Below are 8,088 nucleotides of genomic sequence, written 5' to 3'. Positions count from 1 at the left end.
GATAGAGAAAGGGCAGAGGAACTGGCTAGGAAGAAAATGCATGGAAGGTTCTTCCAGGATATAGCAGAAGTGGCTGATGAAAGATCATGGCAATGGCTCAGAGCTGGGTATCTGGCTAAGAGTACTAAAGCTTTTGTTTGTGCAGCACAAGAGCAGGCATTAGGAACACAATTGTTCAAAAAAGTGGTTCTAGGAGAGGAAGTTGCTGCAGAATCCTGGATTTGTGGTAAGACCTCAGAGTCAATTGCACACCTTGCAGCAGGGTGTAGTGGACTGGCCCAGAGAGAGTACCGCAAAAGACACGATCGCATGGGACTCCGGATATATTGGGAGGTGTGTAAGAAGGTTGGGGTGAACTGTGCTGGAAAATGGTTTGAGGAGGTGCCTGATGTAGTGCGAAAAAGTGAGAATGGCAAGGTAGAGGTATGGTGGGACATAATGACCAAGCAATTGGAACATGATCATCCAGATTTGGTCGTCATTGACAAAGTCTCAAAAAACTGGCAGATTGTAGACTTCTCAGTACCCTGGGACAGGAATGTGAGAGAGAAGGAGAATGAGAAGTGGAGCAATTATGCTACATTGGCCTTGGAGATAAGGTGTATACATGGGGTTAAAACACAAATAATCCTGGTCATAGTTGGTACACTAGAAATAGTATCAAGTCGTCTGGAAGGACAATTGAAAAAACTACAAATCCCCAATGTTTTAGGTGGCCTTCAAACCTCTACAATTATAGGTACCATCAACATCCTTAGGAAAACCCTTGATCTTTGAAGCTCCTGGTTTGAAGCCGGGATTGAGGGAAATCCTCTGGAAATGAATCCCATCCCTTTCCAGAGAGACGTTCATAAACAAAGTCATCATCATCATCATCATCATCATCATCATCATCATCATTAGTGAATACTAGGTGTTTTCACACGGGCTATTATCAAAGAATTCTCTTTGAAAACAACCTGTGGCGTTCCCTGGAGTCTGAGTGACAACAATTTTCACCAGATTTCCAGTACACCACCTCTTTCAATATCCTTTGCAAATTAGTTTGTGTTATCACAACAGCCGTTTATCATTGATTTCTCATTAATAGCAACGATTGGTTTTCACTGGGATTTGGGTGGCAATAAGCCTTCCTAAGGCCCCAGTCCTCTTTGCACTCATCCAGTGGAGATCTGGTTAGTGCTTTCTCTCCTCTGTCTTTCCATCCTCCTTGACCCTCCTTACTTTTTTGTGGCACTAGTTTATGGTGACACTAAAAGAAAATTTTTTTAATAAAAAATAATTGCGAAACTGTATAACATTTATTATAATTATTTTTGCACCACCCTGTTCTCCAGATCTGTCTCCCAATGACTATTGGGTGTTTGTAAACCTAAAAAGAATACTCCAGGAAAAGCTCCAATTACATTAGAAACTGAAGTGTATTCTGAAGCCAAAGATAAATCATTCACGATTGGCACCGAAAAGGAACGCGCTTCTACCAGATCTCAAGAGTGGTTATCTCGAAATTCACAAGACACTGTGGTTGTACTGAACTGTAGAGATTGGTGGGAAGAGATATTGTCTGTCATGTCTGGGATTTGAGTTGAACGTAGCTCCTTTTATCATGAAGGTCATCCTCAGCAGGGTACTATCACAGGGGGAAGCTATGGATTGCACAACATATGCTTCCATCAGTGAAATCTTTGTTGACAGAGACGTCTCAAATCAGGGAACATTCGGCTTGGTTTGGACTGGAATATAAGGACCTGAAATGGATGGAGAACAACAGACGTGTATTAGGATTTATGCATGAGATAGTGCTCATGCTGAAAATGAGGAAACACAGAAGTTCCCAAAATCGTCACACAGAACCATATTCTCCTTGTGTGAACAGCTTGTTAGGCATCTCCTAGTGTGTGCGTAACTTCATATGGTATTCAATCAAGAATGGTTGGGATGAAAAGGTGACATATTCTGTACTCCTGCATATGATGGGATAGAGCATGAATGCAGTAAAACTGAATGATCCAGCTTGTGGGGACTGGTGTGTGAATGGCCAAGAACTGAATATATGGGCTGATACCAGCTCACTAGTAACCAAGGTGGCATTAGAAAAACATTATTAGATAACGCTTGTTGATTGTGACTGTAACCTGAAAACGATGTTCAGCATTTGGCTGATCTGGATGCTGTCTTGAAGTGCATTAACTTGGCTCTCCAGTAACAGACCAAGGTATGGTACATAAAGATGGACTCTACATGTGTGTACAACTTGATATTAGGCAATCTCAGTGGAAAAGTATGAGTTCATTCAAAAGCAGCCGGTGAAATGCTTATTAGGAGATGATTGAGCACATTCACGAAGCTAGCAAAGGAGTACAAGCTTTTGGTGGATCTGACATTGGTCATATCAATTCAAAACATAGTTGACCAATTGATACAGGCGCCACAGCAGTGGTTCAATGCAATAAAGAAGGACAAAACTTGAGCCTCTGATCAGTGCTGTATACATAGCTGAGCTGGACATAGCCATGATCATGGCTCTTCACAAAAACAGTGGACACTCCACTTATTTCATTTTTTTTTTAATTTTCTTCCTTGGAAGATTGTAACACTGGGTATGGGGCAACCAAACCAGCTGCCAACATTGCCTTGCTTTTTATTGAAATCAACCGAGAGCTCTTTTTAGTATCCTCATTGTTCCCTTAAGTGCAATTGTCTGGATCTCTTTTGTATTTGGTTCTCCAGGAATATTAGTTAGGTAGGACTTCAGGTTCTTCTTCATAAGCCCTGTGGCACCTATAATAACTGGTATGATTGATATCTCTATAAGATTCCAGTTTCTTTCATATCATACATAAGACCTTGGTATTTGGTCTGTTTCTCTCTTTCAGCTCTGTTTAGACATCCATCATTAGGCACACTCACTAGATGGGAAAAGAGAAACTATTGGCATCGGTTATGTTACATACTGTGTGTATAACTGACAGGTGTTTATTTGTGTCTCTGCAACATCTCTAAATCGTAATATGTTATATATCCATGTATATAATGAGTGTACATGTATATATACGTGTCTATATAAATGTATGCTTACATATCTGTTCATTATCGTTTAGGGGATGCGTGTGCGTATTTATGTGTGAATGTTTACTGTGCGTGTGATAGTTCACAACCGGACAATTAACACTTAAGAGACAGTTCTTTAATGGAACGGATCACATTTTCTATGGGGATACCAACAAAGGACACATACATTGTTTTAAGTCACAACTCTTTGATGTATACTTCTTTCATATTGTCGCACTGTCCAAATTTTTCTCTCCAAAAAGAAAACATCAAGACGTGAATTATATTTTTTTACAAATACACGTTTATTTCGTAGCTGGATCCCTTTCAGAATATATGCGATGCTTCTTACTGTCTACATTTTGCTATCTGGCACCCATCAACTTTTCAACACATCAAGAGACGAACCCTGGAGCCTAAAATCTGTCTAGCTAACTCAGTCTCCAACCTCCAACTCCAAGATTAAAGCTTTAGACTCCCAGATTGAAAACTCTCTATGTGTATAAATCAAAATCTTTGATTCTTTGACATAACGACTCAGGTCACTAACCTTGTCACCCTTTGGTTATGTCCTTATTATTGTTTAAAACTCCAAACTCTTATCATAAAATTATAACTGTAAATATGTTTTTGTTTTGTTGAGTTATTTATTTTGCTTAAACATTTGACCCGTAAATATTCTATTGTGAGTCAAAATTTAATTAGTTTATCCTTCCAAAATTCTCTTTGCTATTGAAACATTCTCTCTGAATATTTCATATTCAAAATATCTGCATCACTATAATAGTAATCTCCTTGCTTAGGATGATGCCCGGAAGTGCTAATATACAGCACTTATCATTTCAAAGCAATCACAGTTTTCCGTGTGGAGACGGTTGGTACAGCAGGACTCAACAAGCATGATTTGTCAACTGGAAGTGGTCTATTTGTAGCATGGTTTACCACAGTAGCTACCGATGGATAATGACACATCCTTCTGCAGCAAAGAGTTCAGGATATTCACAGATGAGTTGGGTATGAAACTGAGATTTCATTCCCAGATAGAAATGGCATAGAAGAGTGATGCCATATAGTGCAAAATGAATTGCGGCCAAAATGTGCTGTTCCATACCAGAGACTGTCTACTGGCACAATGTGACCCCAAAAGACAATGATCCCCAGTTAACTGCATCAGCCAATTTACTTTGCTGTTATGAAGTTTGAGTAAAAGGCGTTGATATTGTACCACCATCAGTAGGTGTTGAACTCAGCTCTTACTAGGTTGGAGACTGCACATGGATGAAGACACCGAAGAATCATTGTACCTTGAAATTTAGCCAGGATTGGTTGACAGAAATAACCAGTCCAAAGTCCGTTCTGGTGAATTGAATGCATGACATGTGAAGGACGTATTGGAGGAAGATTCTGGCAGCACAATATCTTCAGAGTCTGATACATGACAACAAAACAGAGACAGAGTTCCTATTTACACGGGACAGAGTTAGACACCAGGGTCGTTTTTTAACGTGGAGAAAAGGAACAAAAATAAAAATTGTCTCAGTCGTGAAGGATTTCTCCGCCACTGACAGAAAACAAGAAATTGAAGTGCACTGCAGCATCTGAAGACAGATGCTACACTTTGATCTTGTCCCGAAGGCCAAGTCAATTCACTTTTGTGAAAGCGCACCTGACAAAAACAACTTCTGCTGGGACGCTGCCTATGTGATCATGAAATCTGGGGGGGGGGGGGGTTATAGTGTGGAGAGACATAACAAAAAGAAGCCATTGTGGCATGTGTCCGGTGTAGGAAAGCAGTGGTGTGTGAAACTGGAGATCTTCAGATAAAAGAATAATATCATTATCCATTGTTGGAAGTTTGAGGTGGAAGAGTAAAAGACAGATTTTTTGCTTGACGGAAATCTTTTTGATATTTGGATACATATGTGATTTTATTGTTGGTTAGAGAAAAAAGAAAAGAACGAATGCTGCTTGGATGAAAAGCGAGTGTCTTTTATGTGGGGGAAAAGAGCACCAAATAGTGTGCTTTTTCTTTTCAACTCGAAATAATTTATCTGACTGAAATTTTAGTGATGCAAAATTGCATCCCTAAAATTTAATTAATAGTTGAACACGTAGTATGGAATAATAAAACAAAACTTTTTTTTAAAATGACAAAAAGGTTTATTTTCATGTCCAAGTCGGCAAAAGGAAGAATAGAAAGTTGAATGTCGCTAGGTGGCCAGCAGAGATCTTCAATGAAGATCGTCTATGTTGGTGTTACTAGTGGATAGGGACAAGAGAGAGAAGAGAAGCGAAAGGTCTTTCTTCGATGCTTGCTGAGTTCTCTCTCCTGACCAACTATGATTCCCAAAGGGGTTAAAAATCAGTTCCTTAGATGACAGATAGAATCAATGTATCCCGCAAGCTGATTGGTCAGTGTGTGGCCGAATTGCTTAACATAGACATTGATCCACAAGAGAAAATAAATCTTTATTTTATTTGTGACTTTTACAAAACAGAAATTAATTGCTTAAATACATCTTTCAGTCATGTAAATTATAAATTATCTGTCAACTTGCATATTTAATTTTAAGGAATTATTTTATAATGAGTTCAGCTCTTTTCTCATTCAGTTAGACATACTTTTGGTCTTTCGGTGTGATTAACACTTTTGGCAAACTTATCAGTTCTTGAGGATGAACCTTGTTACAATTTCCTCACATTGATCATTGAGTCTACAACTGCAACAATCTTCTCATTTCACCTCCAAAACTACCTCATCCAGCACAAGAATGGATCATGTAAATTGAGTGGGAAGTTGCAAAACCCACTAAATTTGTAGCGATTGCTATTAGGTAGGGTAGCCATTTCCCTTTGGCTGCTGCACTCACAATTGGACCCTTTCCCCTAACAAAGACAACCTAGGCGTCTATTTTCACCATGCAACAGTAATTGGATGCATACTACTAGACCAAGCACGAGTGGTGTCTCAAAGATCAAAATTTAGCTGGAAAGCCCACTAAATTCATAATCCTGCTCCACCGATCAGACAGAACCTTCAACAGTTGTTTTTTTTGTTTGTTTGTTTTTGTTTTGTGTGTTAAAGGATGCGAGATTTTGAACCCCTACAAATTAATTATTAGTTGAACATGTAGCATGGAATAATAAAACAAAACTTTTTTAAAACAAAGCAACAGAAGGTGGTTGAAAGTTGAATTGTGTCCATTTAAGGAAAAGAGGTCAGGCAGCACTTTTTTAAGGTGTCCTGGGTCGGCCAGTAATTATATTCAGCAGAAATGGTCTATGCTAGAGAGTTCAGCGGACAAGGACAGGAGAAAGAGAGCAAGTTGGTGTAAAGTTAATGTTTGTAACTTCTTAGGAGAGAAAAGACGGGCGCTAATAGGAAACATGATGAAATAAGAAATGTAAATGTTAATTCTCACTGTTGGTGCTTCCATGTGGAGAAGTTGATGAAAGTGATTGTTTAACATCGGGGAAAAGAAATACGACGGAGCTGATGATTACCCCATGCTGGTTGACTGACTGTGACTCTGGGCTTGACTGCACATTTTGGCGCATTTGCCCCTTTTTTATAGTGGACAGACCGGCTCCAGCGAGGGCTGTTAGGGAAAACATTTTTATATTCTCTTTCCTTGCAATGTGATTGGCTGAAAACACGACATCCCTGTGCCTCCAACCATGTCAGCGAAAACAAGACGAGTTCTAACTTTTACGATCATGAAAATTGCATGGGTGTATACAGCAACTGTGCATGCCATTGAAATGTTCAATGATGTATTCGCTGCTCCTGCTAATTTTGTTGCTTTCTTGCAAAGAAAGCGTCACAAATTGAAATGAGATCTCGTATGCACTTCGTAACATTTCCTCGCCCCCGCTGCTTCCTTTACCTTAAACAAAGGACGCGATTGGTTAAACACGAGTGAAACGCATGAACATATCTGGGCTTAGTGAATTCATACCCCTACCCTTTTTCTTTTCATCATCAACGTTGCTACGCACGTGGGATTTTAAATATATCAGCAAAACACCAATAAAACAGGCGATTGACATTTTACCTTTTAGACGAAATTAATTTAAATGGAATCAATAAACTCAGAATCTACTTTTGATTGTATAGATTTCATTCTAGAATTAATTAGAGTCGTTTGTTTGTTTTATTAGGAGCGACATAACTAACATCATGCTGGCCAAATGAATACAGCTCGGGGGCTGGGCATGAATCTCAACAAAGACCATATGTGGGGGCGACCTCACATATAAGACCATTGCCCTTGTGGCAATCAGTTATTAGTCAATGTAGGGAAAACCCTTCATACCAATTGTCACTATCCAACTCCCCTACTCCCCGGGGAGTTGGTCCCCGTTTCCCCTTCACTCCTCACATTAAAAATCGGGCTTGTGCCTAATTTGCTCAATGGGGGAGCAAATAAATACACGTACCAATTGTCACTATCCAGTTCCCTCTCGGGGAAGCTGGTTCCCTTCCCCTTCACTCTTCACATTAAAAAACGGCCTGGTGCCTAATTTTCTAAGTGGGGAAGCAAATAAATAACCAGGCTCTGCAGGGCTTGGCAACAAAGTGTAGTATCTGTTCTGGCAGATACTGCAACCAAATACCATATGTGGGGGTAACCCCACATATCAGACCATTGCTCTTGTGGTAATCAGTTATTAGTTAATGTAGGGAAAACCCTTCATACCAATTGTCACTATCCAGCTCCCCTGCTCCCCTGGGAGTTGGTCCCCATTTCCCCAATCTCTCCACATTAAAAAACGGCCTTGTGCCTAATTTGCTCAGTGGGGAAGCAAATAAATACATACTGCAAGTAAAGACCATTGCCCTTGTGGCAATGAGTTTCTGGTCCATGTAGGGGCAACCCTATATACTAAGAGACTCTCAATATCCAGCTCCCATTTCCCACATCTCGGGAGCTGGTCCCCATTCCCCTTCTCCTCCCCCCTCTACACATTAAAAAACGGTTTCATGCATAATTTGCTCTTGTGGGGAAGCAAATAAATACAGGCTGTCTCAGCCGG

This window comes from Euprymna scolopes, chromosome 24 (assembly GCF_053919585.1).
Source record: "Euprymna scolopes isolate OS-2025 chromosome 24, ASM5391958v1, whole genome shotgun sequence".
In the NCBI taxonomy this organism is placed as follows: domain Eukaryota; kingdom Metazoa; phylum Mollusca; class Cephalopoda; order Sepiida; family Sepiolidae; genus Euprymna; species Euprymna scolopes.
This window is presented reverse-complemented; position numbering follows the sequence as displayed.